The 22,896-nt window shown below is 45.3% G+C and overlaps 1 long non-coding RNA gene across 1 annotated transcript; it reads right to left on the reverse strand.

The window, feature by feature from the left end:
* Positions 1 to 9,852: 9,852 nt before the first annotated feature.
* Positions 9,853 to 22,380, reverse strand: LOC140395940 (uncharacterized). Its single transcript, XR_011936410.1, has 2 exons — positions 22,330 to 22,380; positions 9,853 to 11,734 (listed from the first exon to the last, which is right to left on the reverse strand). It is a non-coding gene; the product is annotated as an uncharacterized lncRNA (long non-coding RNA).
* Positions 22,381 to 22,896: the final 516 nt, after the last annotated feature.

The raw sequence follows: 22,896 nt of genomic DNA on the forward strand, positions 1-22,896 counted from the left end.
TCAAAGACCATGTTAGGGAACTGGAGCTGAAGCTGGATGAACTTCGGATCATCCGGGAGGCAGAGGGGGTGATTGAGAAGAGTTACAAGGAGGTAACCACACCCAAGGTACAGGACAAGAATAGCTGGGTTACAGTCAGGGGGAAAAAAACAAACAGGCAGAAAGTGCAGGGATCCCTCGTGGCCGTTCCCCTTCAAAATAAGTATACCGTTTTGGATGCTGTTGGGGGGGATGACTTACCGGGGGAAGGCCCTAGCGGCCAGGTCTCTGGCACTGAGTCTGGCTCTGGGGCTCAGAAGGGAAGGGGGGAGAATAGAAAAGCAATAGTTGTAGGAGATTCAATGGTTAGGGGAATAGATAGGAGATTCTGTGGTCGCGAGCGAGACTCCCGGAAGGTATGTTGCCTCCCGGGTGCCAGGGCCAGGGATGTCTCGGATCGTGTCTTCAGGATCCTTAAGGGGGAGGGGGAGCAGCCAGAAGTCGAAGGAATCTGCTCAAAGGTCTAGCGAGCTCGGTGGTGTGGAATTTCCTTTTCCTGGCATTGCTTTGAATCTGATGCCAAGTCAAGGGGATCTCCCGGTGTTCAGCAAAGGTGATGCTTTCACGCAGGTGAGCAGGCAGTCACAGTGAAGAAGTCTCACAGACAGCAAAGCAGGAAGTTAAGTGCACTGATTCATTTTGAATGAAAATTTTACAGAGAACAAAATTAATGATTGTAATGTGCATGTGGGATCAAGGTAGAAGTTGAAATATCTTGAATACACTTCAGTTTTTTAATTTGTATATATTTTTAAAATGTTATTATTTTAACATGATAGAGAAATTTGGCAATCCGCAAGCATAAATGTAGTTTATCAAGGCCAGTCAAGTTTATCAGCAGTAATTATAAATTTTCTGCCCCATCAAAAACCCAGGTCATGGGCCGTATTTTCCCCAAAAAATGACCAAGGCTCATTGGTCAGAAAATCGGTGCAAATCGTACTGACTATTTTGGCACGGTAGCATTGTGGATAGCACAATTGCTTCACAGCTCCAGCGTCCCAGGTTCGATTCCGGCTTGGGTCACTGTCTGTGCGGAGTATGCACATCCTCCCCGTGTGTGCATGGGTTTCCTCCGGGTGCTCCAGTTTCCTCCCACAGTCCAAAGATGTGCAGGTTAGGTGGATTGGCCATGATAAATTGCCCTTAGTGTCCAAAATTGCCCTTAGTGTTGGGTGGGGTTACTGGGTTATGGGGATAGGGTGGAGGTGTTGACCTTGGGTAGGGTGCTCTTTCCAAGAGCCGGTGCAGACTCGATGGGCCGAATGGCCTCCTTCTGCACTGTAAATTATATGATTCTATGATAACAATAATCTTTATTGGCAAAAGTCGGCTTACATTAATACTGCAATGAAGTTACCCTGAAAAGCCCCTAGTCGCCCCAGTCTGGCGTCTGTTCAGGTACACTGAGGGAGAATTCAGAATGTCCAAATTACCTAACAGCACGTCTTTCGGGTCTTAGTCTTGGTCTTGGTCTTCGCACGGCACGATTGGCATCATGGGCATACATGAACATACATGGGCACATATTTAAGTTAACCGGCATGAGGAAAAACGTTTTATCCAGCCAATGGTTCGGATCAGGAATGCACTGCCTGAGACCGTGATGGACGCATTAAAGAGACAATTTGATTATTATCTGAAAAGGGGAAATGTGCAGGGCAATGGGGAGAAGGGAAAATAGTGGCAAAAGTTAATTTGCTCCTTCAGAGAACCAGTGCAGACACAATGAGCCAAATGGCTTCCTTCAGTGCTGTGACCGTTCTGTGCTGGCCTCAGGGTTCTATCTGTATACTAGGTCCCTATTTAAATATCTTCATCAGATGCTTGCCCGAGTTGTGCATCAGTTGTTGAAAGTAAGTGCGCAGGTCCAGCAGGCACTAAAGAAGGCAAATGGTATGTTGGCCGTCATAGTGATAGGATTTATAATAATAATCTTTATTGTCAGAAATAGGCTTACATTACCACTGCAATGAAGTTACTGTGAAAAGAGTATAGGACTAAGGATGTATTACTACAATTGTCTGGGGCATTGTTGAGGCCACACATGGAATATTGAGTGCAGTTTTGGTGCCCTTATCTGAGGAAGGCTGTTCTTGCTATGGAGGCAGTGCAGCGAAGGTTTACCAGGCTGATTCCTGGGTTGGCAGGACTGTCAAATAGGAGAGACTAAGTCGGTTAGGATTACATTCATCGGAGTTTGGAAGAGTGAGGGGGGGGGGGGGGGTCTCCTCGAAACTGATCAAATTCTAACAGGATTAGACTGTGTAGATTAAGAAAGAATGTTCCCGATGGTGGGGGTGTCCAGAACTGGGGTTCATAGTTTGAGGATAAGAGGTAAACCATTTAGGTCTGAGTTGAGGAGAGATTTCTTCACCCAGAGAGTGGTGAATCTGTGGAATTCACTGCCACATAAAGTAGCTGAGGCGAAACGTTGTACTTCAAGAAGGAATTAGATATCACACTTGGGGATAAAGGGACCAAGGGATATGGGGGGGAAGGCGAGATCAGGGTAATGAATGGCGGAGAGGGCTCAAAAAGCCAAATGGCCTCCTCCTTCTATTTTCTATGTATGCTTCTATGTATGAGAAGTTTTGCTAAAAACTCAGTTGATAAACGAGATAAGCCTTCGGCTAATTTTATGAAGTCATATCAGAAAGTGAAATGAGCCAGAATAAATTGGTCAAGTAAAGGATATATTCAGCATGACTAACTTTGTTCTCTTAAAAATCTTCAATTTTCAATTTCAAAATCTTCAAGCTTGTCAGGATTTCAATAAGGCGCCATGTAGAAAGGTGAGAGAAAGGTCAAGTCTCTTGTTTTTGGAAAGGGAAAGGAAGTGGAAGATATTTCAAAAGCACATTTGAGAAAGATTCATAGAATGGTTACAGAACATTTGGCCCGTCAAATCCGCCTTAGCTCTGCAAGAGCAATTCAGCTCATTCCACCTTCCTCCCCCCGTGCTTTCCCTGGAACAGTGCAATTTAGTGTCCCCTCAGGAACTTGTCCAATTCCCTTGCGAAGGTCACGATTGAATCGACTTCCATACATTCTCAAGCAATGCATTTGAGCTCCTAACCACTCGCTGCATTGAAAAATGTTTTTGCATGCTGCCAATCACCGTGAATGTGTGCCCTTTGGTTCTCAATGGGTGCAGCTCCTCTCTATCCATGCTTACACAAGCTTGATGATTTTGAACATCTCTATCAAATCTCCTCTCCAGCTTTCCTTCCCGAAGGCCAACAAACCCCAGTTCCTCAGTCTATTTTTGTAACTGAAGTGCCTCATGCCCATGTCATACCTGACCCAGAGTGGGATCCTTACAACGATGCCATGGCCAAAGTGACACAGCGTGAACTCGATCAGCTCTTTGCATTGGATGCCAAAGGGATTTAAAACGTTACGATTGCATTTCAAACTATCCTTGTGGACTTATTTAATTAAATAAAACGTGACATGTTGATTTAATTTAAATTACCAGTCTTATGCTTTTTTAAAATCACATTTGAAAATTGAAGACCACATAAAATACCAACATTAACAATTCATGTTTCATTCTTGGCGAATAAGGTGACTCCCATTTTTGGATTTTTCAAAGCTCCAATGGTCACCTTACAGGCCACAATCTTCTGGACATGGAAAAGCGTTAAGGAAAACTTTCCCCAAATGTGTGTTCTTAGTATTCTGTGGTCGCGAGCGAGACTCCCGGAAAGTACGTTGCCTCCCGGGTGCCAGGGCCAGGGATGTCTCGATCGAGTCCACAGGATTCTTAAGGGGGAGGGGGAGCAACCAGAAGTCGTGGTGCACAGAGGCACCAACGACATAGCTAAGAAAAGGGATGAGCAACTAAAAAGTGATTTTAGGGAGTTAGGTTGGAAGCTAAAGAGCAGGACAAGCAGAGTAGATAGATAGCGGTGCCACGTACAAGAGAGGCAAAGAACAGAGAGCGAGTGCAGCTGAACACGTGACTACAGGGCTGGTACAGGAGGGAAGGTTTCAGATATGTGGATCATTGGGATATCTTCAGGGGAAGGTGGGACCTGTACATGAAGGACGGATTGCGCCTAAACTGGAGGGGCACCAATATCAAGGGTGGGAGGTTTGCTAGAGCTCTTCGGGAGGGTTCAAACTAGTTTGGCAGGCGGATGGGAACCAGAGCTATGGATCAGAGGATAGGGCAGCTGTTGAACAGGCAGAAATAGTATGCAGCAAGTCTGTGAGGAAGGATAGACAGTTGATAGGGCAAAGTTGCACTCAGTGGAATGGGTTAAAGTGTGTCTGTTTCAATGCAAGGAGTGTCAGGAATAAGGGAGATGAACTTAGAGCATGGATCAGTACTTGGAACTATGATGTTGTGGCCATTACGGAGACATGGATTTCACAGGGGCAGGAATGGTTGTTAGATGTTCTGGGGTTTAGATGTTTTCAGAAGAATAGGGAGGGAGGTAAAAGAGGAGGGGGAGTGGCACTGTTAATTAGGGAGTGCACCACAGCTGCAGAAAAGGAGGTAGTTGAGAAGGGTTTTTCTACTGAGTCAGTATGGGGGGAAGTCAGAAACAAGAAAGTAGCATTCACTTTATTGGGAGTTTTCTATAGACCCCCCAATAGCAGCAGAGAGATAGAGGAACAGATTGGGTGGCAGATCTTGGAAAAGTGCAGAAGTAACAGAGTTGTTGTCATGGGTGACTTCAACTTCCCTAACATTGACTGGAACCTCCTTAGTGCAAATGGTTTGGATGGAGCAGATTTTGTCTGGTGTGTACAGGAAGGATTCCTGACTCAGTATGTAGATAGGCCGACTCGGGGGGAAGCCATATTGGACTTGGTGCTCGGCAACGAACCAGGCCACGTGTCAGCTGTCTCGGTGGGAGAACATTTCGGTGACAGTAACCACAACTCTTTGACCTTTACCATAGTCATGGAGAGAGACAGGAACACACAATATGGGAAGGTATTTAATTGGGGGAGGGGAAATTATACTGCTATTAGACAGGAGCTGAGGAGCATAAAGTGGGAACAATTGTTCTTGGGGAAATGCACAACTGTTATGTGTGGATCGTATAAGGAGCACTCGCTGTGAGTGCTGGATAGTTTTGTCCCATTGAGACGAGGAAGGAATGGTAAGGCGAAGGAGCCTTGGATGACAAGAGCAACGGAGCTTCTAGTCAAGAGGAAGAAGGAAGCTTCTGTAAGGTTGAGGAAGCGAGGATCTGACTCGGCTCTAGAGGGTTACAAGGTAGCCAGGAAGGGACTCAAAAATGGACTGAGGAGAGCTAGAATGGGGCATGAAAAAGCCCTGGTGGGAAGGATTAGGGAAAACCCCAAGGCATTCTACACTTATGTGAGAAATAAGAGGATGATCAGAGTGAGAGTAGGGCCGATCAGTGGTAGTGGAGGGAACTTGTGCCTAGAGTCTGAGGAGATGGGGGAGGCCCTAAATGAATACTTTGCTTCAGTATTCACTAGAGAGAGGGACCTTGTTGCTCATGAGAACAGTGTGAACAGGTTAATAGACTCGAACAGGTTGATATTAAGAAGGAGGATGTGCTGGAAATTCTGAAAAGCATCAGGATAGATAACTCCCCTGGGCCTGACGGGATATACCCAAGGTTACTACGGGAAGTGAGGGAGGAGATTGCAGCGCCGTTGGCGATGATCTTCGCGTCCTCACCCTCCACTGGAGTCATACCGGATGATTGGAGGGAGCGAATGTTGTTCCCCTGTTCAAGAAAGGGAATAGGGAAATCCCTGGGAATTACAGACCCATCAGTCTTACATCTGTGGTGAGCAAAATATTGGCAAGGATTCTGAGAGGTAGGATTTATGATTGGATGTACTCACATGAACATAGTTTGATTAAAGATAGTCAGCATGGCTTTGTGAGGGGCAGATCATGCCTCACAAGCCTCATTGAATTCTTTGAGGATGTGACGAGCCACATTGATGAAGGTCGGGCAGTGGATGTGGTGTATATGGATTTCAGTAAGGCATTTGATAAGATTCCCCATGGTAGGCTCATTCAGAAAGTTAGGGGGCATGGGATACAAGGAAATTTGGCTGTCTGGATACAGAATTGGCTGGCCGAAAGAAGACAGCAAGTGGTAGTGGATAGAAAGTATTCCGCCTGGAGGTCATTGACCAGTGGTGTCCTGCAAGGATTTGTTCTGGGATCCCTGCTCTTTGTGGTTTTTATAAATGACTTGGATGAGGAAGTGGATGGGTGGGTTAGTAAGTTTGCTGATGACACGGTGGTTGGGGGAGTTGTAGATAGTGTTGAGGGTTGTTGCAGGTTACAGCAGAACATTGACAGGATGCAGAGCTGGGCTGAGAAGTGGCAGATAGAGATCAACCTTGATAAATGTGAAATGATTCATTTTGGAAGGTCGAATTTGAATGCTGAATACAGGGTTAAAGGCAGGATTCGTGGAAGTGTGGAGGAACAGAGGGATCTTGGGGTCCACGTACATAGATCCCTCAAAGTTGCCACCCAGGTTGATAGGGTTGTTAAGAAGGCGTATGGTGTGTTGGTTTTCATTAACAGGAGGATTGAGTTTAAGAGCTGCGAGGTTTTGCTGCAGCTTTATAAAACTCTAGTTAGACCACACTTGGAATATTGTGTCCAGTTCTGGTCGCCTCATTATAGTAAGGGTGTGGATGCTTTGGAGAGGGTACAGAGGAGATTTACCAGGATGCTGCCTGGACTGGAGGGCATGTCTTATGAAGAAAGGTTGAGGGAGCTAGGGCTTTTCTCACTGGAACAAAGATGGCAGAGAGGTGACTTGATAGGGGTGTACAAGGTGATGAGAGGCAAGGATAGAGTGGATAGCCAGAGACTTTTCCCCAAGGTGGAAATGGCTGTCACGAGGGGACATAATTTTAAGATGATTGGAGGAAGGTATAGGGGAGATGTCAGAGGTAGGTTCTTTACACAGAGAGTGTTGGGTGTGTGGAATGCACTGCCAGCAGAGGTGGTGGAGTCAGAGTCATTAGGGACATTTAAGCGACTCTTGGACAGGCACATGGACAGCAGTAAATCGAAGGGGTGTAGGTTAGGTTGATCTTAGATTAGGATAAATGGTCGGCACAAAATCGTGGGCTGAAGGGCCTGTACTGTGCTGTACTGTTCTATGTTCTATATCAATAATATGACAGGAATGTTCTTCCTGTCTATCAGAGGTGGATGATCATGTGAGTACATCCAAAATTTCTAAATCTTGCAGTGTATTCGAACGTCAGGGACAATGCTTGTCCTTTACTTTTTTAAGAGCGTGTTAGGTGATGGAAAACAAGTGCTAGGAGATCATAAAAAGAAAAAACAATAATAGCCATGCGGCAATTTTACCTAATTTCACGCAAAATCCTGGACCTCCCATCCCAGCAGCACTGTAGACGTCCGTGCACCAGATGGACTGGACTTCAGTGGTTCAAGATGACAGCTCACCACCACCTTCTCAAGAGCAATTCTGGAATGGACAATGAATATTGACCTTGCCAATGACACCACAGCCCATTTTAAACACGAGTCCATGAAATGTTGTTTGATCATGTTTCGACGATTCGGACATTTTACTATATTAAAGGTGCTGTATAAATAAGAGTTATTGATGTCATTCAGAACAGCCAGATCATAAATCATAGAATTTACAGTGCATAAGGAGGGCATTCAGCCCATCGAGTCTGCACCGGCCCCTGGAAAGAGCATCCCACCAAAGCCCACACCTCTACCCTAGCCCGTAACCCAGTAACCCCACCCAATCTTTTTGGACACTAAAGGCAATTTAGCATGGTCAATCCACCTAGCCTTCACATCTTTGGACCGTGGGAGGAAACCGGAGCACCCGGAGGAAACCCATGCAGACACAGGCAAAACGTGCAGACTCCACAGACAGTGACCCAAGCTGGGAATCGAACCTGGGACCCTGCAGATGTGAAGCAACTGTGCTAACCACTGTGCTACCGTGCCGCCCAATAGTCATACCGAACCCTGCCATCCCCAACCGTCCAACATTAATGAACGTCGCAGGGACAGGTGAAAACTCTGCCCCATACAAGCTGTCGGCTGGCAGCAAGTAGTGGAAAACTGTGTGTGGCATCGCCCAAATTTCCAAAGTATGGGGCCGGTGGGTAAGGCTTCTGGCTTCTAGCGCTGTGGCTGAAAAATGTATCCTCACAGCAAACCATACTGGATACCACAAATACCTATTGCAGCATTATCCAATGCATGTACACGCGAGCAAGAATGCTATTTCAGCAAGAGTTGAAATATCATCTGGAATTCTCCGATCTTGCCCACGGCTGGGGTTTTCCAGTCCCGCTGCGGTGAGTGGAGTTTCGGCTGAGCGCCAGATTCTCCGCTCTCGCTGGCGGCGCGAACCCGGATCGGAGAATCTCGGCCGATCACCTCTAATGGTTTTTTTTTCTGACTTAAACTATGTGGGAAGCAACCAAAACAAAGTCTGACACAGCATAACTATTCGCTCTCCAAATATCTTCAACAATCAAGCGCAAAACATTTTTTTGCTAATGATTGTAATTGTAGCAGATGGGAGCTTCAGTCTTTGAAAAGGTGGTGCTGGAATTGAAGAGGGAACTGGCAGGGCCTCAGGAAGGAACCCGTGCTAGCTGATAGAAATAATTGTTCACCTCCTCAGGAGGGAGGTGATGACTCAGAAACAGGGCAGGAAATGGATCCTGAGATGCTACAATTTCAGCTTATTAGAACCAGATGTTTCCTATATTTCAAGAATATTAGAGACATCCATTGTACAGTGTTTCAGCACTAGAATAGGGTGAAATGGAAAAACATCAACATTATTCAATGTGCGCAATCATATTGGCTAGGAACCAGCAGAGAGTAATCATGCCGTAATTGCAGTCTGAAACCTAAAATGTGCACAGAGGCATTAGGGCTTATTTTCATATCCATGTGTGGAGTCAATGGGTGGTGGATAGAAATCATTAGATGCACAGTTGGATAAACAGGCCAGCAAGGACATTCAGGGTCTATCATATTTTGACAAAGGTGCTAAGTTGCTGGTTCCTATTGGGTCTGGCACTGCAAACTCATCAGGTAGGGTTAGCAAATTGAGTGGCGAAACTGTCAAAAGGCTGCTTACTATAATATTCACAGGCGTCTCGAGAAGGTTTAAACACACAGGTTAATTCTGTTAATGAAAAACAAGGCCGCAATGCAATGTGCAGTAACGGGTATTATCATACATAAAGGTAGTGCAAGGGTTAATTATATGCATACAGACAGCCACAAGAGGGAGCTAATCCCATAAGTATATTAGGAATGACGCTGAGCCTTGTGGGACAGAAGGTTCGAGAAGGTGGTAGCAGCAACAGTGAGGAATTAGCTCGAGAAGACTGAAGATAGAGAGCTAGATAGTAGTTTAATCTGGTAGTAAGTTAGATGTAGAGAGGAATAGTTTACGTGTTATTAATCAACTGTTTGTTTCTTCGGGATAAGTGTCGAACCCAGTCCAGTTAAATAGTGTTAATAAAATAGTTTTGTTTGTCAACAAGACTTGTTATTCTTTGGATCAACACTACAGATCAAACCATGAGGGTAAAGTAAAACAGAGAACAGCACACAGTACACCCAGCCCCAGCTGGGACCTCCAAAAATGCTGGTTCCAATCCTGGATGGCTTTGAACTGGCCAATTCAATGAGCCCCGCTGTCAGGCCTCCGCCCTCAGTGGGGGAGCTCATATTCCGCGAGCCCTGGGGGTCACATGGGGGTTAATACACTTACAAACGATGACTGAAAACCGTACAGATAAAGGACAAAAATTGCATTATGCTTGCCAAAGATTGGAAAAACTTTTAATACATATTTCGAAAAGTTTTGTCAGACAAACAAGTGATAGGCAACACCCAAAAGTCAACAAAATAAATCAATTGAGTAACACAGGTACCCGACCCCGTAATCTCAAAGCACAGGAACGGATGTGTTCCGGATTTGGGGATTTGACTAAATTTGGATCCTGCATAAAATAAAGCATGGAAAATAAAGAATAATAGAGTTTTTCTAAAATTGTTACCCAGGGCTCCGGTTTCAAATGTAGCCAGCTTTTGGGTCCTTCCAGATTTTGCGATGACGGAACAGGTTCGGTACCTGTTCATTGAAACCGGTTGGTCAGCTGATGAAATGGTGGTACCGTTGCTATATAAGGTGGATATGAGGCAGTTAGCCCATAAATGTCGCTCCAGAGCACTGTCCTCAAAGGTCAAAGGGCAGTATACCTTGCAGGAAGAGGAAGCCAGGTTCAATGTCAGACATAGTGCCACGAGTCCTGAGGACACAAGTGGAAGCAGATAGAGGCCTTAAGCTGACAAGATAAGCCCACCCATTAGTTCCATTTTGGGATCAGGGCTATACATGCATTGCACTAAGTGTTGCTGAGCAACCTGTTGTACATTTACTTCTGACCCATTCCAAAGCAGGTACAACCGTACATTTTCTTTTATTGCTGACCATAGCTACACATGGAGAAAAAAAGTGTAGTTTATTATTTAAAGCCCTGTCACAACCCTCAAGGTGAATTTCCGTGGGAGTTTTCTCTCTCATCTGAAGTAACTTTGGAGGAGAGCCACGGAAACCAGGGAAAAATTGCATAAATTTGGGATCAAAATCCTAAAATGCCCTGTCTAATACCATTGTGAGTAAATCATTTCCTCAAGTACTGGTCGATAAGAGAGGATTCGATCATCATTACCTCAGGTCAATTATGTGTGAGCAATGGAACTGCCTTCAGAAACATCACACACAATGCTGAGAAAAAGTTTTTATAACATCTCACCTTGCTGTCAACTAATTGGCTGCCACATTTGGCTATATATCTCCAGTGACTACACGTCAGAAGTATTTCATGAGCAGTGTAGCTACTTGGAAAATGCTACTGATGGGAAAGGCACTTTACCACCCAGTGCTTCCATCCCGTTTTTCACTCAATTCCACATAACAACAACAGAAAACAACCTACTGAATTTGTATATAATGCAAGCTGTGTTGGAGACAGCTTTGTGACATTAGTCACACGTTTGCCACATAGTCTGTGACAGGGGCCTGCCAACACTGACACCAAGCACCTCACAGCGTCTCACATCTCACTCACCACTGTTGCAACACAGTTAACACATCAGGGGATTCAGGTTTTCAGCTTCGGGAGATAGTAGAGGCTATGTCAGGGGGCACTGATGCTGCAGGAGCAAGTCGTACTCCCAAAGGAGAAGTAGGAATCTTCTGATTTATATCAGGATACCACTGTGTTGTGAAAATTGAGGAATTCGGCAATAGTAGGTCGCCACGCTAGGTTACTCATATTACATGTCAGCAGAAATGCAGATGATATTTGCACCATCTTCCATAAGACTGCGGACGTCACAATGCTCACACTGCATCTGAGGCTAGCTTGTTAGGAGGCAGAGCCAAAACATATGAGTGCAATAGTAACATTGTCTGTCAGTGTTAGTGTCCATCCCATGGCTCAGGTTGGTAGCGGGTTCCTCCCAGCATTTGGCACAATTCTTGTCACAACCTCCACTGATATTCTTAACCCGCACCTTGGATTAATCCAGGTAAATCCACCTCTGCCTTTATCTGCGGTTTGGATGGTGATGGCGACTGGTTGCAGTACTCTTCTGGTGCAATCTTACCTGCACGGCACCCATCTACTCCTCCTCTTCTCCCTGCAGGAAACATAAATGTAGCAGATTCCCATAGGGAAACAGTCACAATTTGTAGGATCTATTATCGTATAGAGTCATAATACAGCACATGAGGTCGTTTAGCCCACTGGGCCAGTGTTTGTTCTTTGGTCAAGCTATCCAATTAGTTGCACTCTCCTGCTCTTGTCCCATAGCCCAGCAACTTTATTTATCAGAGTCCCTTTTGAAAGTTATTGAGTCTGCTTCTGCCGCACTTTCAGGAAGTGTGTGCTTGATCATAACAATTTGCCTCATCACTGTTTGGTCCTCACTTTCCTTTCTTCTGATACTTCTGCCAATTAATTTAAATCAAGGTTTTCTAGTCACCAACCCTTCTGCCAGCAGAAAGAGTTTTTCCATATTTACTCTGTCAAAACTCTTGTGATTTTGAACATCTCTATCGTATCTCCTCTTAACCTTCTCTGCACTCGTAGTTTCAGAACCCCGAGCATTAAATCTTTTTCACCAACTCAGCCGATCAGAAATAACTTCAAGTCAAGCCTCCATTATCCTTGCTCCCCTTAAGTCAAGGCTTCACATTATATCATTGCCCAATCATCTTAAGTCCCCATTGTATATGCGCGTAATTAAAGGAGAACCCAAATCTGACATGAAGGCAGAGTACTGGGATGTTTGACTGCCATCAATAAAATGGTGAAATGAAGGATCAGCCTGTTTACAGCAGGAGCTCCATGCATCATTCACAATGCCCTTAAGGAAGGCTTACAAACAGGCATTTTGGCACATCATCTGTACTTTGGTGGTTTTCTGCATATGAACCATCAAGATTCAACCTTCAGTGCCTCCAACACACTACACATTGGCAGAAAGCACATATTCAATGATTCACAGTGGTACAAGTGGAACCCAACAAAGGGGCAACGGTTAGTTTCCTTGTATCAGTTGGCCGCACAGTGATTTCTTAGAAAGAGGCACATTCTTGACCTTGCCTTTCAGCTTCCATTAATTAGCTTTGCCATACAATCGGTCTCGCCGTGTGTACCTGCCCTGACCACCTGGCTGCACCTAGCTATGCTGACTCCCCATCACCAACATGCCAATCATTTGAATACCAATGGGGGTACGCTCCCAAGGCAGTGAATCAGGAGGCAGAGTTGGATCATACATTTATTGACTCGTAGCATTCTCATTATTGAAATAAAAATTGACTCAAATAGATTCACAGCTGCAACCTTGAGAAAAGAATAGAATAAGTTTCCACAAAATGTTTAATAATTACAATACCAGTGTCCATGTCGAGTCTGTTTAATATTAGTATCCTGTCATGTCCAGAAAGTTCAGTTTGCAAAACAGTACGACTGATTATATTTACACATACTGTCAGCATTGATAGAAATAAAATAACTGGTTTTATACTCGCAGATGAAATAATGCTATGCACCATTTTTAATCTCGATATTTCATTTTAGACGTCCAATAAAGCATGTATATTCCTCTGTGGACTGTTTTAGTTAACTGGATAACTAAAAGATGAAATTAAGATCTTCAGTTGCTATTTAAAATGTTGCTCAGCTGTCTCTGGGTTCATGATTCTGATAAAATGATTTACAAAAGAATTTCATCACCAAATATTTTTTATGTTTCATTGGGCCATGTTTATTGATTTTTCATGGGATGGATGTTTCTCACAGTGCATAAGTAAGGGGCTTTCTTGCCAAATTCTCTCAAAGGCACTTGTTACAAAACTGTCAGTAATCACCGCAGAAGGGCATGTATAGCTCATCTAGTTTATTTTCCACAGAACCTAAGGTTCCTCTATCACAGCATTTAACTCCCTCTTCGACAATCCAAGATATTCTGCCTCTGCTACCTGACCATATGTACAATTCCAATTTGTCACATGAAGAAATGTTTTCAGACATCAGTCCTGAACCTGCCTTTTGTAGACTTATATCTTTTTTGCCTTCTCTTTCAGCTGTGAATTAAAACTCCAGAGAGCACTCCACTTACTATATTACATCCCTCTATACATGCCTCTCATTTATAATGGTTCTAGTCTATTCTCGTGGTTACCATTTAAAAATCTTAGTTACGCAAGGGGAAATCTTCATTCCAACAATCTCCATGCATGCCTGGAGTGTCTGCATGACAATGATGTCAGTTACTAGGCTCAAATAAATCTCTAGGCCACGGTAAAATTTATACCTGCAGGGTTGCTTACTCCAATCAGAGAGAAGCTTAACCCATGATCCGAAGAACTGCTCCCCTGAGCACCCTATGAAATGAGTGCTTGACTGGCAAATGGTCAGGAGACAATGGACGAGTGCTGTGAATTCCCCACCACTACATTTAAGCCTTTGGCTTCTACCTACTGTGAACGCAGGTAGCCTGTCTCCTGCGAGGAACCCCTGGGAACTTTGGTGAAGCATAATCAGGCATAACATGTGTACCATCTACAAGATGCACTGCAGTAACTCGCCACGGTTCCTTAGACAGCATCTTCCAAACCCACGACCACTACCATCTAGAAGGACAAGAGCAGAAAGTCACTCACTGCCTTGACATGGAAATATATTGCCATTCCTTCACTGTCGCTGGGGCAAAATCCTGGAACTCCCTCCCTAACAGCACAGTGGGTGTACCTACACCTCAGGGAGCTGCAGTGGTTCAAGAAGGCAACTCACCACCACCTTCTGAAGGGCAACTAGGGATGGGCAATAAATGCTGGCCTAACCAGCAACACCCACATCCAGTAAATAAATAAAAAATACATCATGGGTCTGGCTCTATTTACTGAGACATTCGGATTTGTACCTGCTTTTGGGCATGGGAGCTGCCATTCAGGGCATGCCCACACCTATTACTGTTCAGGTAAGCAGCCCACAATGCTGTATCTTCAAAGGGCATCTCCGATCCACTGCACCACCAGCCTCTCACCTGGTTCAATGCACCACAGTCCCATCACTCGTACGTCTGCACTGCCTCGCAGTCAGGACTCTCACCTCGCATCTAGAAATTCCACCTGAGCCTCACATGCCAGCCAGTGGTGCCAACCAGACGCACAGTTCTCACTACTTCCAAATACCTCCAGCTGTTCATCTGTGATCTGTGCACACTATGAGTCCTATTCATATTCACAACCCCGAGAGAAGGTGGTCGATATCCAAATGGCAGTAATAGGGTGGCTTATAAACTTGTTATCCTATCTCAGGATGATAGTACTCATGTCCTGCCATGGCCACTTGGCCAGTGCCCCGGCTGTTGCCTGTCAGCCAGCCACCCAAACTGGGCCTCACGGTGATGTGGTGGTTAGCGCTGCTGCCTCACAGAAGCAGGGTTGCTGATTCGATTCCGGTCTTGAATCTGTTTAGATATCTTCCGGGTCCTCTCGTTTCCTCTCACAGTCCAGAGATGTGCAGGTTAGTTGGATTGAGCACGATTAATGAACGGGGTTGCGGGTAGGGCAGTGAGTGGGCCAAGGTAGAGTACTCTTGTGAAGGGTTGGGGGAGATTCAATAAGCCAAATGGCCGCCTTCTGCACTGTTGGGATTCTATGGATTTTATGTTGTCCATGCTAAGGTGGTGCAGCCTGCATTCTTGCCTTGGGGCCTCTGCCGTCTCCCCCAGTGAAAGTCAGCAAACTTTCGCCAACTTTGCTGCAGCCACGAGGTTGTACTGGAGCGGGAAAGGGCACCCGAGAACAGGCCCTAAGATAATGCAGGAAGCTGAATTGTTAATTTTTGCTTATATAATTGCAATTATTCCTTGATAAAGCTGTCTGAGCAACAATTTTGGTGGAACTTTTATTGTAGGTTTCCAATCAAGAGGGTGCTTTGATGGGATGTTGCAGTCGATTGTACTGGGAAGGGTGCTGTTCCAAGGGAGTGGGCATTCATTGCAGCCTTTCATTGTGAGAAAGGAGTTCTGTTATCGTGCGGGGCACAGTGGTTGCTGGTTAAGTATTTTATTTTTACCTGTATTTAAGTTGGGAGGTTCCTAATCCTTGTAGTGTCCCCCACCTTTCCACCTCCTCTAACCTAAGGGGTTGAGTGAATGTCAGGTAAGCTCTTTCTTTCTTTTTCTTGTTTTTATCCGCAAGTTATCTAGGGGGGGTGGCAGGGAAGGCAGTGCAATGTTCCTTCTGCAGAATGTTTGAGGTGAGGGACGCCGTCAGTGTCCCTGCTGATTCACCTGTGGGAAGTGCACCCATCTCCAGCTCCTCAGAAACCGAGTTAGGGAACTGGAGCTGGAGCTGGATGAACTTCGGATCATTCGGGAGGCAGAGGTGGTCATAGATAGTAGCTTCAGGGATGTGGTTACTCTGAAGAATCAAGATAGATGGTGACGGTGAGAGGGGCTGGGAGGAAGCAGTCAGTACAGGGATCCTCTGTGGTCGTTCCCCTCAGTAACAAGTATACTGCTTTGGATACTGTTGAGGGGGATGACCTATCAGGCGTAGGCCATGGTGAATGGATCACCAGCACTGAGTCCATCCCTGTGGCTCAGAAGGGAAGGAGGGAGAGCAGGAGAGCAATAGTTATTGGGGACTCGATAGTTAGAGGGACAGATAGACGGTTCTGTGGCAATGAAAGAGACTCACCGATGGTATGTTGCCTCCCGGGTGCCAGGGTCCGTGACGTCTCGGACCGTGTTTTCAGAATCCTTAAGGGGGAGGGGGAACAGTCACAAGTCGTGGTACACATCGGTACCAACGACATCGGTAAGAGAAGGGACAGGGATTTAAAACAGGAATCTAGGGAGTAAGGTGGAAGCTGAGAGCCAGGACAAACCATGTTGTCATCTCTGGTTTGTTGCCTGTGCCACATGCTAGCGAGTTGAGGAATAGGGAGAGAGTGCAGATAAACATGTGGCTGCAGGGATGGTGTAGGAGGGAGGGTTTCAGTTACGTGGATAATTGGAGCACATTCTGGGGAAGGTGGGACCTGTACAGACAGGACGGTTTGCACCTGAACCAGAGGGGCACCAATATCCTGGAAGGGAAATTTGCTACGGCTCTTCGGGGGTGTTTAAACTAATTTGTCAGGGGGATGGGAAAACGAGCTGTAGTCCAGAAGCCAGTGTTGAGAGTAGTGAGGTACTGAGGAGGGTATCAAGGTCGCAGGCGTGTACCGGTAGACAGGAAGGTGGGTTGAAGTGTGTCTACTTCAATGCAAGGAGCATCCGGAATAAGGTAGATGAACTTGGAATGTGGATTGGTACTTGGGACTACGATGTTGTGGGCATTACGGAGACATGGTTAGAACAGGGACAGGAATGGTTGTTGGACGTTCCGGGGTATAGATGTTTCAGTAAGAGCAAGGAAGGTGGTAACAGAGATGGAGGAGTAGGATTGTTAATCAATGATAGTTTAACGGCTGCAGAAAGGCAGTTCGAGGGGGATCTACCTACTGAGGTAATATGGGCTGAAGTTAGAAATAGGAAAGGAGCGGTGACGTTGCTAGGAGTTTTCAATAGGCCCCCAAATAGTAATAGAGATGTGGAGGAAGAAATTGCAAAACAGATTATGGATAGGCGTGGAGGTCACAGGGTAGTTGTCATGGGTGACTTTAACTTTCCAAATATTGATTGGAACCTCTATAGGTCGAACAGTTCGGATGGGGCAGTTTTTGTACAGTGTGTGCAGGAGAGTTTCCTGACACAATATGTGGATAGGCCGACAAGAGGTGGGGCCACATTGGATTTGGTGCTGGGTAATGAACCGGGCCAAGTGTGAGATTTGTTTGTGGGATGCACTTTGGAGATAGTGACCACAATTCAGTATCTTTCACTATTGCAATGGAGAGGATAGGGCCATATGGCAGGTCAAGGTTTATAATTGGGGGAGGAGAAATTATGATGCGATTAGGCAAGAATTAGGGAGCATAAGATTGGAACAGATACTGTCAGGGAAAAGCACAAATGAAAAGTGGAGCTTGTTCAACGAACAAATACTGCGTGTCCTTGTTAGGTATGTCCCTGTCAGGCAGGGAGGAAATGGCCGTGTGAGAGAACCATGGTTCACAAAAGAGGTTGAATGTCTTGTCAAGAGGAAAAAGGAAGTGTATGTAAGGATGAGAAAACAAGGTTCAGTTGGGTCGCTTGAGGGTTACAAGGTAGCAAGGAATAAGCTAAAAAAAAGGGCTTAGGAGAGCTAGGAGGGGGCATGAGAAGTCCTTGGCGGGTCAGATCAAGGAAAACCCCAAGGCTTTTTACTCTTATGTGAGAAATAAAAGAATGACCAGGGTGAGGTTAGGGCTGGTCAAGGACAGTAGTGGGAACTTGTGCATGGAGTCAGAAGAGATAGGAGAGGTGTTGAATTAATACTTTTCTTCAGTGTTCACCAAGGAGTGGGCCATGTTTTTGAGGATGAGAGTGTGATACAGGTGGGTAGGCTGGAGGAGGTAGATGTTATGAGGAAGGATGTATTAGCAATTTTGAAAAACATGAGGGTCGACAAGTCCCCTGGGCCAGATGGGATATATCCTAGGATTCTTTGGGAGGCAAGGGATGAGATAGCAGAGATCTTTGATCTTTGGGTCCTCATTGTCCACGGGGATAGTGTCAGAGGACTGGAGAGTGGCGAATGTTGTTCCTCTGTTCAAGAAAGGGAATATTAATGACCCGGGTAATTATAGGCCGGTTAGTCTTACTTCGGTGGTCGGTAAGTTAATGGAAAAGGTTCTGCAGGATAGGATTTATGACCATTTGGAAAGATGCAGCTTAATCCGGGATAGTCAACACGGATTCGTGAAGGGTAAGTCTTGCCTCACAAATTTGATTGAATTCTTTGAGGAGCTTACTAGGTGTGTAGATGAAGGTAGAGCAGTTGATGTTGTATACATGGATTTTAGTAAGGCGTTTGATTAGGTTCCCCATTGTCGGCTCATGGATAAGTAACTGGCTATCACATAGAAGACAGAGGGTGGTGGTGGATGGAAAATTTTCAGGCTGGAGACCAGTTACCAGCGAGTGTACCACAGGGATCAGTGCTGGGTCCTCTGCTATTTGTGATTTTTATCAATGACTTGGAGGAGGGGGCTGAAAGGTGGGTCAGTAAATTTGCTGATGACACCATGATTGGTGGAGTAGTGGATGAGGTGAAAGGCTGTTGTAGGCTGCAAAGAGACATTGATAGGATGCAGAGCTGGGCCGAAAAATGGCAGATGGGGTTTAACCCTGATAAGTGCGAGGTTATTCATTTTGGTAGGAAAAATTTGAATGCTGATTACAGGGTCAATGGCAGGGATGTGGAGGAACACAGAGATCTTCGGGTTCATGTCCATAGATCTCTGAAGGTTGCCACTCAAGTGGACAGAGCCGTGAAGAAGGCCTATAGTGTGTTAGCGTTTATTAACAGGGGGCTTGAGTTTAAGCGCTATGGGGTTATGCTGCAACTGTACATGACCCTGGTGAGACCACATTTGGAGTATTGTGTACAGTTCTTGTCACCTCACTATAGGAAGGATGTGGAAGCATCAGAAAGGGTGCAAAGGAGATTTACCAGGATGCTGCCTGGTTTGGAGGGTAGGTCTTATGAGGAAAGGTTGAACGAGCTAGGGCTTTTCTCTTTGGAGCGGAGGAGGATGAGAGGCGACTTAATAGAGGTTTATAAGATGATGAGGGGGATAGATAGAGTGGATGTTCAGAGACTATTTCCTCGGGTGTATGTAGCTGTTACAAGGGGGCATAATGATAAGGTTCAGGGTGGGAGATATAGGAGGGATGCCCGAGGTAGGTTCTTTACTCAGAGAGTGGTTAGGGTGTGGAATGGACTGCCTGCTGTGATAGTGGAGTCGGACACTTTAGGAACTTTCAAACGGTTATTGGATAGGCACATGGAGCACACCTGAGTGACAGGGAGTGGGATAACTTGATCTTGGTTTTGAACAAGGCTCGTCACAACATCGAGGGCCGAAGGGCCTGTTCTGTGCTGTACTGTTCTATGTAAATGCCCCTTCCCTGCATCTATCCCTTTCTCCCTCCATGCAGAGCTTCTCCACCACTCTGCTCCATCTCACAGTTGTGTGGGGGCCATTGTAATTGCAATCCCCACACTTGCTGCAGCCTGTCTTTGTGTGGACAGGTCACCAAGTTCTCTTGCCTCCCTGAAGAGTTTGCAAGGCTCCCTGTCAAATCCAGCCATTTACCCTCCAAAACACTTGACAGTACTGCCACACACATTGTAACAGCAGAATTTAGCCTAAATCACCTTACCTGAAAGTTGGATGGCTGGTCATTTAAATGACATGAGTGGGGTTGTGCTGTATTGGTGGAGTGGGGTGGGGTGGGGGTTGGGGGGGGGGGGTTGCGGTGGAGATGCAAGGGGCAGTACCTCTTGCAGCTGAACATGTCTTTTGGTGAGTGACAAGCACATGCATCAAATGGACCAGTGCAGTCACGACTTGGGAATACCTGCAAAGTCAGATAGAACGGCTGATATGTTTCTGGCACACGCATGGTGCACCCACATGAATGCCCTTTCCAGCATGGGAAACTACAAGGACCACACCAAAAATGGCCGAGGGTGCTGTGCACCCCCCTCAGAGGTTTCCCTCGTTTTGAGTCCAGCCGTACTGCAGATTTAGCTGATTTACTGGAATTCTTTCAGGACATTACGATTGCAGAGGATAACAGGGAACCGGTGGATGTGGTGTGTCTGGATGTTATTCAGGCATTCAACAAGGTGCCGCACAAAAGGCTGTTGCATAAAATAAAGGTGCACACCGTTACGGGTAATGTATCAGCAAAGATAGAGGATTGGCTAACAAACAGAAAGCAAAGAGTGGGGAGTTTTTCTGATTGGCTATCAGTGGCTAGTGATGTGCCTCAGGGGTTAGTTTTGGGACCATAATTGTTTACAATTTACATAGATGTTTTGGAGTTGGGGACCAAGTGTAATGTGTCAAAGTTCACAGATGACACTAAGATGAGCGGTAAAGTGTGCAGAGGACACGGCACCTGCAGAGGGATATGGATAGGTTAAGTGAGTAGGCAAGAGTCTGGCAGTTGGAGTACAATCTTGGTAAATGTGGGGTCATCCATTTTGGTCGGAAAAACAGCAAAATGGACTATAATTTAAATGGTAAAAAATGCAACATGCTGCTGTGCAGAGGGACCTGGGTGGCCTTGTGCATGAATCCCAAAAAAATGGTTTGCAGGTGCAGCAGGCAATTAAGAAGGCAAATAGAATTTTGTCCTTCATTGCTAGAGGATTGCAGTTTAAGAACAAGGAGGTTATTTTGCAGCTGTAGAGGGTGCTTGTGCACAGTTTTGGTCTCCTTACTTGAGAAAGGATGTACTGGAACTAGAGGGAGTGCAGAAGAGATTCACAAGGTTGATTCCGGAGTTGAGAGGATTAGCTTATGAGGAGAGACTGAGTAGACTGGGACTATACTCATTGGAATTTAGAAGAATGAGGGGGGAATCTGAAAGAAACATTTAAATTTATGAAGTGAATAGTAAAGATAGAAGCAGGGCGGTTGTTTCCACTGGCGGTGAAACTAGAACTAGGGGGCATAGCCTCAAGATAAGGTGGAGCAGATTCACGACTGAATTGAGGATGAATTTCACCCAAAGGGTTGTGAATCTGTGGAATTCCCTGCCCACTGAAGCAGTTGAGGCTACCTCGTTGGATATTTTTAAGCCAAAGATAGTTAGATTTGTGAACAGTAAAGGAATGAAGGGTTGCGGTGAGCGGGCGGGTAAGTGGAGCTGAGTCCACAAAAAGATCAGCCATCGTCTCATTGAATGGCAGGGCAGGCTCGAGGGGCCAGCTGGCCAACACCTGCTCCTTGTTCTTATGGCAGAACCAAATTTATAACCCAAGCACTCTCGGGGCACAAAAGGTTGGAAAATTAGTCTTATAGGTCCTAAATACGGCGTAGAATTGATGTAAAATCAAAATAAATTTAATTCCAGTGCCTGGCGCTATTCAGACTTCTAATAAATCTATTATTTATTATGTACAATTAGTATGTTACACTTATATATGACAAATAGAACAATTATTCTCATACCATTTACGAGAATATGAAATGTAACACGGCAGTGGTGATATCAGCTGAATTAATCATGACATTTAAGTGGGAATCGGAGAAATACTAAAGAGCAGGGAAATAGGATTTGAGTCCTGATGTGGAGCTGGCACTGGCATGGGCATCGTGAGCCAAAAGAAAATCTTCCCCCTGTGCTGAGCTTTCAGGGCTGTCAGTGATTAATGTTAAAACATCACAAAATACATAGTCAACTGACCTGGGCTGTTAACGGGAAGAAGCTGAGTGATAAGTGATCGAGATGAATGTCTTATTGCGTTTAAGACGCTGCCGTGGGGTTGAAAAGAAGAAGACAAATGCTGGAAATCCAATCTCTAAGTTCGGATGGAGGGTCCGCAGTTGAAAAGTTCACCTGCACTTTGATTTTTTGGGAGGGGAATTTCAGATCTAAGCAATGGCAGCATCAGATTAATCACATTTGTCTGTGAAATAATTTAGAATAATGGGTAGCAAGCAGTACGTCCAAGATATCTGCACTTCGCCACCATCAGCTGAACCTGCTACCTGTTACCACTTTTCAGAAGCGTGTTATTTTTATGTAGCATAAACCAAAAGGAAACTCACCTTACGATGAAATTCAGGTGTAATGACCTGCGCAGTAGTAAGTTCTAGAAGCCCTGATTGGCACAAACAAAATGCAATCACAAGTGTACCATATAACTCGAATGAAGAGACAATGAACTTTCATTTGATTAAGATAAGGAAATAACAGGTCTTGATTAAATTAGAGAGAAACTGTGCATCGTGTGAATCTTGCATTTGGAATTATCTCGCACTGTACAGTTATGAGTCGCAAAATGCAGCACTGAAAGACTTAAACACTTTTTGTACAGATTGGACGATGGGCTTTTGTTAGCTCACTTGGATGGATGGCTGACGTGCGGTGCAGAATAATGCCACCACCGGGGATTTGATTCCTGTTCTGGCTGAGGTAGATTTGGGCCTGCCTTTGAGAGTGGAAGGCAATGGGACACCACCACTGACAAGAGGCGCCAAGAAAAATGGCTATTTATCAGCAGGCAGAGCCACACACGAATGAATAAATATTGGAATATGCTGTTCTGTGACACATCAGGCGGTGTGATAATACTAGTGCTAATCTTGATAACTTTGGCAACCAGGAAATAGGTA

This window comes from Scyliorhinus torazame, chromosome 19, assembly GCF_047496885.1.
Source record: "Scyliorhinus torazame isolate Kashiwa2021f chromosome 19, sScyTor2.1, whole genome shotgun sequence".
Taxonomy (NCBI): domain Eukaryota; kingdom Metazoa; phylum Chordata; class Chondrichthyes; order Carcharhiniformes; family Scyliorhinidae; genus Scyliorhinus; species Scyliorhinus torazame.